Raw genomic sequence first — 13377 nt, 5'->3', positions numbered from 1 at the left:
CTTGCCAGGGGATGTTCTGAAGACCAAGACTATAACTGAGTTAAAAAAAAAACTAGCTAAGTTCATGATGGATAGGTCCATCAATGGCTATTAGCCAGCATGGGTAGGGATGCAAAACCATGCTCTGAAGCATCCCTAGCCTTTGTTTGCCAGAAGCTGGGAATGGGTGACAGGGGATGGATCATTTGATGATTACCTGTTTTGTTCATTCCCTTTGAAGCAGCTGGTATTGGCCACTGTCAGAAGACAGGATACTGGGCTAGGTGGACCATTGGTCTCAGAGGAAGTGTCTTTCTGATTTCCTGGGGATGCTCAACCTCCCCTCCGCCCCATGCCCCACCTCCACTCCACCCCCCACTTGGCTCCCACCCCACCTCTCCCTGCCCTGTTCCACCCCCTCCCCTGAGTGTGCCCTGCCCTCACTCTGCCATTCCTCCCCCTCCTCCCACAGCACCTGCTGCTCACCACTGAACAGGAGCTGATCAGTGGGGCCCACTTGCAGATGGGAAGTGGTAGGGAGGAGGGGGAGGAACTAATTGGCAGGGATGGCCAGAAGGTGGGAGGTGCTGGGCGCTGGGCAGGAAGAAGAGGAGCTGATTGGTGGGGCCTGCAGGTGGATGCTGAGCCCCCACAACTTTTTTTCTGTTAGGACCCATGTAGTTGGTGCCTCTGATTGGTCTGACCCAGTATGGCTGTTCTTATATTTTTATGAGTGCTTGTATTGATGCAGAGTGCGGTGCACCATGGGTAGGGATCCCACTGTGTAACTTGCCACCATCCAGCACAGTGTCTTTTGGGAAGTTTTGGCAATGCATAATGGGGCCAAAACGAGTTGCACAGAGGTGACTGGGAGCATGGGATCAACTTCCCAGTTTGCAACTGTCTCCATCCCATAAAGTTATCTATATTCCATAATTTGCATGCCTTTTTTCAAAATCCCAAATACCTGTGCATCCCTCCTTGTTGTGCGCCATCTCTGACAGAAGCATGGAGCCTGCTCTGCTTTGCACTATTGTCATGAGCATTGCAAACACATTACACAAAATCCTGGAGTATCTGCAGAACCGCAAGATGAACCAAATGAGTGGGGATCATTACGATTTCTTGGAGGACAGATTGCTGTGGGACATAGCGAGAACCAATTCAAGGTTGTTGGTGGCATTCACGGAGCAGCTGCACATGATGGAGCACTGCTTCTGTGCCCGAGAAACAATCACTGACTAGTGGGATTGCATCATAATGCAGGTTTGGGATGATGAATGGTGGCTGCAGAACTTTTGGATGTGCAAGGCCACATTCCTGGATCTGTGTGCTGAGGCTACCCCAGCCCTCCAGGGCAGGCACACCAATATGAGAGCTGTACTGACAGTGGAGAAGTAAGTGGTGATCACACTGTGGAAACTTGCAATGCCAGATTACTACCAGTCAGTCAGGAATCAATTTGGAGTCATGAAATCCACTGCAGGAACTATTGTCGCGCAAATGTGCTGGGCTATTAATCATGTGAAAGCCAAGGAGCTGTGGCAAGCATATCAGGAGGCCAACAATTGATCAAGAGCTACAGACCTGATGCTTTTATGAAGAGCTGCATGCCATTCTCAGTGGAGGCCCTCCATCCCCCTCCACAGCACCTTGGATACCTCCGAGGAACCCAAGTCACAGGCCCTGCCTATGAACATACAGGATGTGGTATGAATGAGGAGGAGTATGAAAGACAGGAGCCAACTGCACAACAAGCCAGGACCTGTTTGACTCTGCTTCCAGGTGAAGCTTCTTTCCTCAAATGGGTCTTTCTCCCAATGCCTGCTCTCATCCCAACCAGCCAGCCCTCCCTACCATTCTGCCAGAGGTATCCTTAACTACTGCCCCAGGGAAGGAGGATGAAAAGGTTTCCCTAAAAACATCTTCCTGCCTGGAGAGGGAAGGTGGGGTAAAGACTCTCTGTAGTTCTTCCAGGCCCCTCTTTTGCTGCCTGTGGGAATGATGGATAAAATGATACCTTTTGACTCAAACCCAAGCAAGTTCCGTGACCCAGAGCATGACTTATCCTCACTTGGCCCTAGCTCTCCACTCAGAACCACCTTGGTTAAACCACTGAAGAATAGCACCACGTGATTAAATTGAATGGGGGATCAAAAGGGACAAAATTAAGTCTGGATCACATAAAGACCTGCATGTGCTCTAACTTCACCCATGTGAGCAATCGCCCTACTTCAGTGAGACTGCTCCCAGGAGTGAAGTTAAGCATGTGTGAAAGCCTTTGCAGGATTAGGGCTTTAAAGAAGAGAGTAAGTGGGGAGTGTTATAGAGAATGATCCTTAACAAATGCAATTTCCTGTAATTTTTTAAGGAAACCTGAACATTTTAGGCCCTAAAAACTAATCTCTTCATATGGAATTCTCTATGTGAGTAAATTCCCAGAAGCAAATTGTGTTCTATTAAAAAAACAACCATGACCCTGAAGCATTTGTGAATCTCCCATCAGACATTCATAGAAACCAATATTAAAAGAGGAAAATATATTCTAGAGGTTCCAGCATCACTCTTGCTAAAGTACATTAAAAAGCATTTTATTCTAAATTAACAATTCCACCCACTCCTAATAAAGCCAGTTATCCCCTAATGCATAAGTAGGAACATTTATCCACCCACCACATCTCTTATAGCATTATATCCTCTGGCATCTCCTGACAAAGTAAACATTCACTTGTGTTTTATTGTGCATTTGTATGCCAATCAGACTGTGTAAAACAATGAAACAGCTCATTGTTGTGGATTCTCTGCCTTGGTTTTGTCCTTCCCTGTTTCCCAGTTCTTTCCTTCACTCTGCTTCTTCCCTTCCCCCATCTTTCCTTTCACTTTGTATTTTTGGTGAATCTTTTATTTCTCTTTTTTGTACCCTTTTCCTTCCCTCTGTCTGACCCCTTCCAGGGATCTGAGAAACAAACCAAAAAGTTAAGGACTTTGGAAATATGAGCTAAGCTAACTATGGGCAGTAGCTGTGCGGCTCTGTTTTTTGCCGCCCCAAGCGCAGCAGTCAGGCAGCTTTCGGAAGCATGCCTGCGGGAGGTCCGCTGGTAATGTGGATTCAGCGGCTTGCCTGCGGGAGGTCCACCAGTCCTGCACCTTCAGCATACCTGCCGCCGAATTGCCACCTAATCAGCGTTACAAGCGGCCCTCCCGCAGGCATGCCGCTGAAAGCCGTCTGACTGCTGCCCTCAGGGTGACCAGCAGGCCACCCCCCAGCTTGCCGCCCCAAGCATGCACTTGGTGCGTGGGTGCCTGGAGCCACCCCTGGGCAGTAGCCAGCAAAGATATGAATTTAAACTAACCTTTTAAAAAAAGTTTTTGTCCCACAATCACCTCATTGGCTCATGGCTCAATACAGACACCAAAGGATATATCATCTGGGATGCCTGCTGTCTAGTCAGTTACAATTCTCAATTAACCCAGATAGTTCCAAAACTTATTTTCATTTATGGAGCAGTCTTAAGTTTACTTTTGAATTAATAAAATAATAAAAGGAGGAAGCTAAAAAAATTGCATCTTACCTGAGCCTCTGTAGACTGATTCAATATTATAGCTGATGAGTAAGGCTACATTTTAGTCACAGGTATTTTTAGTAAAAGTCATGGACAGGTCACGGGCAGTAAACAAAAATTCATGGCCCATGACCTGTCCATGACTTTTACTATATATCCCCCTTGCAACAACCCCCTTGCTCAGCTGCTAGACGGAGGCATGGCCAGGCAGCAATGTGTGCTGCCTCCACCTGCAGGCACCACCCCCACAGCTCCCATTGGCCGTGGTTCCCAGCCAATGGGAGCTGCGAAGCCTGTGCTCTGGGATGTCACTGTTTCTGAGGAGCCCCCTAGGTGAGTGCCTCCCAGAGCCCGCCTCACCTCGTCCCATGTTCCAACATCCTGCCCCTTCCCACACCCAAACTCTGTTGCGGGGAGGGAAGGGGGCAGTGGCCCGAGACTGCCCCAGCAGCGGCTGGTGCGACTGGCACAAGGGCTGCCTGAACTGCCCCTGAGCCAGGCACACTGGCCACTGCAGAAGTCACAGAGGTCACGGAATCCATGACTTCCATGATCTCTGTGGCAAACTCACAGCCTTCCTGATGAGTACCCAACATCCTAGAATAATGGCTCTGGTAAACCTGGAACTGGCAAGTGGTTTTGTGGGACACAGATTTCTTTTTTTCAAAAGGTGAGTTTAAACTGATATCTATGCCAAGTAATTGCCCCAGCTTGCCTAGTGGGGCATTCAGCTCATAGTTTGAAACTTCACTTCAGATTTTGCTTTTGTTTCAGGTCACTGTTAAAGCTTTCACTTCTACTTTCCTTCCATTTCCTTCTTTCTGATTCCTGTGTGTGTTCTCCCCCTCATTCCCCGTACTCTTTCCAGCTTTCCTTCTGGCCCCTCATGCCTTCTCATCTCAAGTCTCCTTTCTTCCCTTTTTATTTCTGCCTCCTCCCTTTTTCCAGTTCTTTGATCACCTTTATGCTCCCTGCCTCACATTTCATTCCTTTTATCCCATCCCCCTCTCTCTTTCCCACCAATCCTCAGACATTCCCATCTCTGCCCCATTCCATAGCAACTTCCCCATCCATCACCAGCCTATTCTACGGGAATCTCCCTTTTGTCTCATCCTCTGTCCTTCCCATCCCTTAGAGCTCCATCTCAATTTAGTTCTGCCTCTCTCCTCCTCATCCCTCAAGTACTTCCCTGGGCTACTTCTTCCTCTTCAGGAAATCTGCTTGACTGCCTCCTTACCTGGTGATCTCCCAGAAACACCAGCCTCCCATCTCTTTCCTCCTCAACCCAGCCCTCATGAACCATGTCGCCTCAGGCCTCTTGTTTTGTTTTTAGTGGGATCTGAAACAAATGATGAACAAACAAACACAGGTTATGAACAAAATACAGAAAAAAAAGGGCTTTTGAAAATCTCATCATATGGGGGAGTCTGAGGAGGCTGCTCGGCCAAAAAAAAAAATTACTTATACAAAGTAACAGTCATTGCCCTGTGGATATTTCTGTTTGAAATACGACTATTTGGAGGGAAGAGGATTGGATTCCTCAAGGAAATTCAGGCAGGCAGTCTGCAGTAGCAGAGCTCCTGGGGAGTGGGAGGCAAGGAGACAAACAATTGTTTGCTTAAAAAGAGGAATGGAAGGAATTAAAGAAAATCAGGTGTGGGACTGTGACCAGGAGGCTAATAACACATTTCACCTCCCTTCCTCTGGGGATTAACTGCCCTTTTGGTTGGTAAGAGAAGAAAAATAAACCTGCAAGCATTCATAGGCCTAAATGTGCACAGTGGTTTGCTACACTTAACAGTGAAGAAACAATGTAATTTGCTAAACACCGCTGTTGTCAATATTAAGCATCCATAAGGGATAATTCATGTATGTAAAGTTATTATTTCTCTAATGCTAAATAAATTAGAGAACTAGTAGCTATTCCAATAGGGAAAAACAAGTATTAGCATAATATATTAAGAATGTGGCATGGAGTCCTATATAATAACCAGATCATTTCCATGTGGAATAATTGAATATTTGTTGCTTTTGTCAACACTCATTCATTACAGTGACATTTTTGCTCAAACATACAATTGTACTATTGTTGTTCAGAATATAGCTATAGATTATACCATCTTGTAGCTATCATATCTTAAAAGGACAATTTTAGTAATAGGACTGTAGGGAAAAATTCACAGCTATGGAACACTGTCACACAGTTAAAAAGTCTTACTCATAAGGCATAAAATAGAAAGAAAGTACCTTAGCTATCTCAATGTCTCATTGAAAAGGTGCAAAGGGAATGCTTAAACCTCTTTAAATTATACCTCTTCCTGCCCAATTCTCATGCAACTTTTGTTGCTGATTAAGGATAATATCACTACATAATACCCAGCTTCTCTAACATACAGTACACAAAGGGGTACGTCCATACTACGGGATTATTCCGATTTTACATAAACCGGTTTTGTAAAACAGATTGTATAAAGTCGAGTGCACGCGGCCACACTAAGCACATTAATTCGGTGGTGTGCATCCATGGTCCGAAGCTAGCGTCGATTTCCGGAGCGTTGCACTGTGGGTAGCTATTCCGTAGCTATCAAGCATATTGTACCATCTGCCACCAGGGAGGGAAGAGGAGCAGATACTGCTCTTTGCTGCCACAGCATCGCGTCTACCAGCAGCATTCAGTACACATAGGGTGACATAAAAAAAGTCAAGAAACGATTTTTCCCCCTTTTCTTTCACGTGGGGCGGGAGGGGGTACATTGACGAGCTATACCCTGAACCACGCCGGACAATGTGTTTGAACCTACAGGTATTGGGAGCTCAGCCAAGAATGCAAATACTTTTTGGAGACTGCTGGGGACTGTGGGATAGCTGGAGTCCTCAGTCCCCCCTCCCTCCCTCCTCCCTCCATGACAGTCCATTTGATTCTTTGGCTTTCCGTTACGCTTGTCATGCAGCACTGTGTAGCCTGGAGATTTTTTTCAAACTCTTTGGCATTTCGTCTTCTGTAATGGAGCTCTGTTAGAACAGATTTGTCTCCCCATTCAGTGATCAGATCCAGTATCTCCCGTAAGGTCCATGCTGGAGCTCTTTTTGGATTTGGGACTGCATCGCCACTCGTGCTGATCATAGCTCCATGCTGAGCAAACAGGAAATGAAATTCAAAAGTTTGCGGGGCTTTTCCTGTTTACCTGGCCACTGCATCCGAGTTGAGATTGCTGTCCAGAACGGTCACAGTGGTGCACTGTGGGATACCTCCCGGAGGCCAATACCGTCGATTTGCGGCCACACTAACCCTAATCTGAGATGGTAATACCAATTTTAGCACTACTCCTCTTGTTGGGGAGGAGTACAGAAACCGATTTACAGAGCCCTTTATATCGATATAAAGAGCCTCGTAGTGTGGACAGGTACAGCGTTAAATCGGTTTAACGCTGCTAAAATCAGTTTAAACGCGTAGTGTAGACCAGGGCAGGAGCAGGCCTTCTGCGTATTCCAGTTCTGAGTCATCTGGTACGCTGCTAAGTGAGGTCCACTGCCTACCCATGTAAATCTGAAGTTTAGGTTATGCCACCATCTAGCTCTGGGCATAGTAAGTACAGTTCTGTTGCCCTTCTTCACACAATAAGGATATTTCATTACCCCTGCACCCAAAACTTAAATCATTCTTTACCAGAATGACCAAAATGTTCACACTGGGGTGATGGGTAAAAAAATATGCAAATAAGTGCTGGCTCATTCTGTCTATTCCTCTGCTTCACCATTTAGTTGCAGCAGAGCCCTAGAAGTTCAGGGCTGCCACACTTATGTTCATCTGGTTATGTTACTAAATGATGGCTGTTATTATACTGAAGAGAGTACATTTGGATTTGATATTGCTGAGCTCCTTCAACTCCCACTGACCTTAGTGAGAGTTGAGCTCACTCAGACTCACAGAATGAAGCCCTTGAGGCTTGTTCTTAGGGCCGGCCCACAACATTTTGGCACCTGAGGCAGAGAGCCCCCATGCCCCCTCACTTGGGCCAAACTTTGAAAGGTCTCAATTCTGCCTACTTCCTGTTCTACTCCTTTCATGGTACTGCTCTGCTACCTACCCCAGTAAAGGAGAACTAACAATTTAAAATGCCTTGTTCACAAATTTTAAGTAACATTTAACTTTCAAATGCCTGAACAGCAAATGTAACTTTTCTTGCCTGCATAGTAAACACTGGCATTTTTATGTCTGAATAATCAAAGTGGTGCTTTCCGTGCTTCCTTGATTGCAAAAAATTTGAACTGCTTCCTGAAGGTCCACAGTCTGGGCCAGCTCATGCTCTAGTGAGATGGTTGCAAGGCTGAGCATCTTCTCCTGTGTCATTGTGGAGCATAGATGTGTTTTTATTAACTTCAGCTTGGAGAAGCTGCATTCTCCACTGGCACCTATTACAGGAAGTGTTAGAAGTATATGCAGAGCAACAAAAGGTGGTCATCTTATTTGTGCACATATATTCCAGAACAGCCTTTGGAGTTGATCCTGCTGAAATGTATCTTGAAAGGGCTTTCAGTTCATCACCTAAATTACTCACATCAATATCGCGCATGTCATCATGTGTCAACACTGTCTCTAGTGCCCTGCATTGCTGGTGTAGGTCTTCTTCAGGTATAGTGAGGAGTTTTGGAATATCATACAACATCCCAAATATACCGCTATGTTCCTAGAGCTACATGAAACGTTCTTCAACGGAAAGTATTGCACAATCTAGACCTGGTTAAAGAATTCAACTTTTAATGGTCGTTTGGGGTCTCTTATGGGATTATCCCATGCCTCGTAATCAAAATGTCGTCTTCTTTGGTGACTCTTGTATTCTTGTAAGGGTGGGAAAATAGCTTCAGTGTGAAGTTCCTCTGCCAACTTCTGTGAACTCTTCAGAACATTTTGAAATCCCTCTTCTGACCAGTAAGACTGTAGGTATGACTTTGCTTTGTCCAGTTGTTCCATTTCCCTCTGCCACTGTTCTCTCACAAACAGTTCCTGTCATAGCATTATCCTCCATAATGGCAACTATGGCATCATCTATCTTCCCAATTTGGTGTTTGATAGGCTTTATCGCCTCCACTCGACTTTCCCATGGTGTGGCACTCAGTGGTTTCAGTGTCAGAGAGGGTGTTCCCAGATGTTGCTTCAAAATTTGCCATCTATGAGCTGATATAGAGAAAAATACATAGATGATTTGAATTACATTAAAAAATTCAGCAGCCTTGTTAGAAGCTGACGCTGCGTCACTGACCACCAAGTTCAGTTAATGAGAACTGGATGAGGCAAAAAAAGCTTGAGAGTTTAACTCTTGGATCCATGTCTACACTCCTCTGTTCTTTCCTCTCATGTTGGTACCATTATCGTAGCCCTGATCTCTCATGTCAGCTATTGCAATTCCCGTATCTTCCAGCTTTTTAAGAAGCACATTTGTCATACCAGCTCCTGTAATATCATCAATGTCAATAAATTCTAGAAAATGCCCTCTGACAGTCACCATTGCAGGGACATTTTCCCTAGGTTCTGTTGTTGTTACAATGCACCAGTAAAGTCATTTGTTCCATATTGCTGCTGTCAGGTGTGCAGTCCAGAATAACAGAATACTATCTTGCTGACTTCAGATCTGCCACAATCTTCTGTTTGACTTTTGTTGCCAGTAACTGTATGATCTCATTTTGAATTGTATTTCCAAGGTTTGAGTACATTTTTTGAGTGGTGACTCTTCTTAGATGCTCCTGGAGTACAGCATCAAACTCAGCCATCAGCTCCATAATTTTAAGGAAATTTCCATTGTTTGGCACATACAGCTGATCTGAAGTGCCATACAGTGCTAGGTTTTGGGTAGCAAGCATTCTCACAATGGCAATGAGCCTTTTCAGAACATTTTGCCAGTAAAGAGACTTTGATGCAATCTTCTCTTGATGCTGATCATCTATGGTGGCCTTTAACCTTAGTCTCATCTCAAGCTCTTTCCACCTATGGAATGCTCTCTGGTGATTTGTTGCCTTCTCATGGCATGCCAGATTTCTAGCCAGATTTTTCCAGTCCTTTGTTCCTGTGGCTGGAACATTAGACTGAAAGAATTTGCAACAAAAACAGTATGCAGCATTCTGGGTTTTTGAGTACATAAGCCATGGCCTCTCCACTTTGGGGATTTCACACCAGTAATGTGTTGGATGGAAACTTCTGTTAAGTTTTTTGTTTGCTGTGGCCCATGCAGTACAAGGAAGTCCCTCAGGCTACTGCTCAAGTGGGTCTGCAGTCCTGGATCATCTAGACTTAAGGAACTAAACTCAACAGCAGCTGTTCCTTGCGCCTTCACCACACTCTTCTCTGATTTACATTTTACTTCAGGAATGTGCATAGTTACATCAATTTGAGATGGATGCTGCAGTAGCTGCCAGGTCACCTGCACTCTGACTAACTGGAAGGTTAGGCATCTCCTCACCACTCACATCCTCACTGGGGCCGGAAAGCTCACTGTGAACATTTGTGTCTATGTATTTCAGGAGAGCTCCTTCCTGCTTAGATAGAAAAACTTCCTTTGCTTGCTTTCTTTTTTTGAATGCTGCCCCAGAGGGGCGTTTTCTTCTTTCACTCACGACTGCTGTTCTGTGCCAGTTATAGTGGCTCTCAACACTCAATTGAAGGGGACAAATAAGCAGGCTGGTAGCAGGGCCTGAGTGAGGGAAGATATCAGCATCTGAAAGGCCTAACTGGCTCCTACTACTTCAGTTGACTGCCTGTTCTCCTCAAGTGGGTTCAGGGAAGCAGCAGGAAACAGGAAGCTCCCTGAGAAGCTGGTATCAATCAGTCCAGGCTCCCAGGGGTGCTAGAGAGGTACATAAGAGGCTCCTCCTTTATCTCGCTGCAGCTCCTGCTGCTTTCTGTTATTCCCTCTCACCTTTTCTCCTGCCTGCCTGTTATGTCTCTTGTGCCCTCCTTCCTCCAGCACAGCACTCCACCATCTCTGTGCATCTAGAGCAGAGAGAATACATATGCACCAGCAGCAGACACAATTTTCTACACTCTGGGTCCTAGTGGCACTTCTCCAAGGTCTGGCATCTGAGGCGGCTTCCTCAGTTCACCTCATGGTAAGGCCAGCCCTGATTGTTCCGGTTCCCACTGAAATTAATGACATAATTTCCATTGACTTCAGTGGGAGAAGGATTAGATATGACCTTAGTTTGTTGGGGCAAATTGGTTAGCTAATTCTGAGCACATGACTTGAGAAACATAGGAACAATAACACTCTCCCCTCTTCCTTCCTTTGCAGTATACAGAACACATGGTAAAAGATATTTCCATTCTGTCTCTGATACCAAGTGTGATGAATTGACAACCAGATAAACTTGGAGCACTTACAGGAAAATAGCACAAGTTCATAATAGGGACATACGATTTGCATATGAAAACACTTTTGTGTCTAATGATACTGTGTGTTGTCCACCACATGGATTAACAAGGGCATCATCTTGTGAAGTGCACTGTGCCCTCACCAGCATCTTCTCAGAATAGGTCTTTATTAAGGAGTGAGGACTGCCTGCCTTCATTCCTTGGTTTGTCTAATCCAGAATGGTGAAAATATTGAATGTGTGAAGTCCATTAAGGATCGCCACAATATGGTGAAGAGCAAGGCATTTTTTGTAATAAAATGACTGTTTGTGCTGTAAGGATATGATTGTGCCTCTTGCACCCCAAACCCCGCATCCCTGGCCCCACCCCAGAGCCCACACTCCCAGCCAAGCCCTCACCCCCTCCTACACTCCAACAATCTGCACCAGCCTGGTGAAAATGAGCAATTAAGTGAGGGTGGGGGAGAGTGAGCAACAGAGGCAGGGGCGATGGAGTGGCCTCAGGAAAAGGGCGGGCCAGGGGCGGAGCCTCGGGGAAGGGGCAGGGCAGGAGGCAGGGTGAAAACAGTGCATCCCCCTCCCAGCTGGGGGCAGGAAGGTGAAAACAGCACATCTCCCTCCTGGCCGGAGCGGGAGGGGTGAAAGCGGCACAGATCCCAACACTGCTCCTGCTCTGCCGGCTCCAGCTGCCTTGGGCTGGCAGCACCAGCATCTTCACCTCCTAACTGTAAGTGTCTATCTGCCCCATGCATGGAGGTGGGGACAGCAGCCCAGATGTGCCTACCTTTAAGATGCAATAGAGGCACAGTACAGTATTTGCTTTGGGGTAGAGGGGTCTCCACTGCTGCCTGATTGCTTACTTCTGGTTCCACACGGTGTCCAGTTGACTAGTCAGTCCAAAACTCTGGTGTTTGTATCTCTGAGATTCTACTGTATTAATTTGTTTACTACTTACCTCCCAGGATTGGTTCTATGGCCCGTATATTCAGCATGTGTTTTTTATAGTGTGCAATACATGACTTACCTAACAGTAAAGAAATGGCAGCATGATATTTCAACTATAGCAACAAGAGTCTGTTCTGCAAGAGTCTGCAATGTATAATTAACTTTGCAACCATTAATTAAAAATGTAATTACTGGTTATGATATATAAGCATAATATAAGAAAGGCAAATTTGTTTGACTATAAAAGAACTCCAAGACGCTGGTAATGATCTTGCAAAGTATAATATTTTCCTTTTCTTTATGCTTGGCAACTTTTTTCTGTTATTTTAAACTGATTATACATATATAATAGGATTCTGTCCCATTCCCATGGCCCATCTCACAAAGGATCAATGAGTAACATCTCAAAAGTGTTTCAGGCTCAGTATTTAGGTGCCTAAATACTTTGAGGAGTTGCATCTAAGTTCTGTAGGAGCCAATTTCAAAATTGACGTAGGAGCCCCCTCAACCCCATGATTGATCTTGGGGAAAATCCATTAAGAGAGTCTCACAGTGATCCTCCCTGCCCTGGGCATTTCTGCAGAAAATGATTATAAGGACCCTAAAAAAAATGGCCTCTAAGCAGCATTGCTGTGTCCTTGGATTGTTCCCTAGTACAACAGAGAGACAATCAATATGGGTGCATATGAATACAAAATCCCAGAGTTATTGTCTTGAGATCTCGTTTTTGAGTGGCCACACCTTTGCAGCTGTCACTTGACTAATTAGAGCGGGCAACTGAAAAAATAACTATAGAATAGTAAACATATGTCAAATGAAGAATGTTTTCTGCTGTAAGCTGGAACAAAGACATCAAAAATTAACCTAAAAGTTTAACTGATTAAAGTGTCATCTCTCTCTATCATGGATTGCTACTGCTATGCTATCCGTATTGATTTTCTGACAATCAGTCTTAATTAAATGTGAGTCTCCCCATTTCTTTTGGAGCTGCAGTTTGTATTAGGGATGCTCTTATTCACAGGGAAATTTGATGCCTTCTCAATTTGTGGCTACTGTTCAGACAACAACCACTAGCAATTAGGGTCAGATACTTCCACAGCTGTAAAAAGAGACATTGTTTACACTATTTTTTTAACACTAGAAAGTGATGCCTTACTCACAGTAAGTAGTAAATTAATCCACAATTAGTCCCATTGGTTTCAATGGGACTACTAGCAGAGTAAGAATTTACTTGCTGTAAGTAAGGGCATGAGACTCTGGCCCATAGGGACTGGTTTTGGATGTATTCTTAAGAAATGATGGCACAGATTAGGTTGCCACAATCTCAGTGGCCATTCTGTTAGAATTCATGATGCTTTGCAGAGTACCACTATGTTGGCAACATGACAGACACAAGAAAATCTGCCATATGACAGCTACTATCATGCCTAATGGTAAGTAATAAATGTCTTTAGCAGTGGTTTTTAAGCTTTTTTCATTTGCAGACCCCTAAAAAATTTTGAATGGAGGTGTGGATCCCTTTGGACGT

General features: G+C 44.9%; 2 long non-coding RNA genes across 7 annotated transcripts in view; both read right to left on the bottom strand.

The window, feature by feature from the left end:
• LOC127042920 (uncharacterized) overlaps positions 1–13377 on the bottom strand; it is a 325760-nt gene that overhangs the window by 39039 nt on the left and 273344 nt on the right. The gene's annotated exons all lie outside the window — the stretch shown is intronic.
• The window catches only part of LOC127042903 (uncharacterized), a 45321-nt gene that overhangs the window by 19303 nt on the left and 12641 nt on the right, over positions 1–13377 (bottom strand). Inside the window, exons 2-4 of one of the 6 annotated variants that reach the window (XR_007772076.1) lie at positions 4780–4881; positions 2653–2741; positions 947–1056 (exon numbers count right to left, since the gene is read on the bottom strand). This is a non-coding gene — a long non-coding RNA (uncharacterized LOC127042903). The remainder of the gene's footprint in view (positions 1–946; positions 1057–2652; positions 2742–4779; positions 4882–13377) is intronic. The other 5 variants (XR_007772078.1, XR_007772074.1, XR_007772077.1 and 2 more) reach the window with 5 other exon arrangements.

The sequence above is a fragment of the Gopherus flavomarginatus genome, chromosome 1 (assembly GCF_025201925.1).
Source record: "Gopherus flavomarginatus isolate rGopFla2 chromosome 1, rGopFla2.mat.asm, whole genome shotgun sequence".
NCBI classification, from domain to species: Eukaryota; Metazoa; Chordata; order Testudines; family Testudinidae; genus Gopherus; species Gopherus flavomarginatus.
Note: the sequence above shows the minus strand (reverse complement) of the source record. Positions and strands in the feature narration are given on the sequence as shown.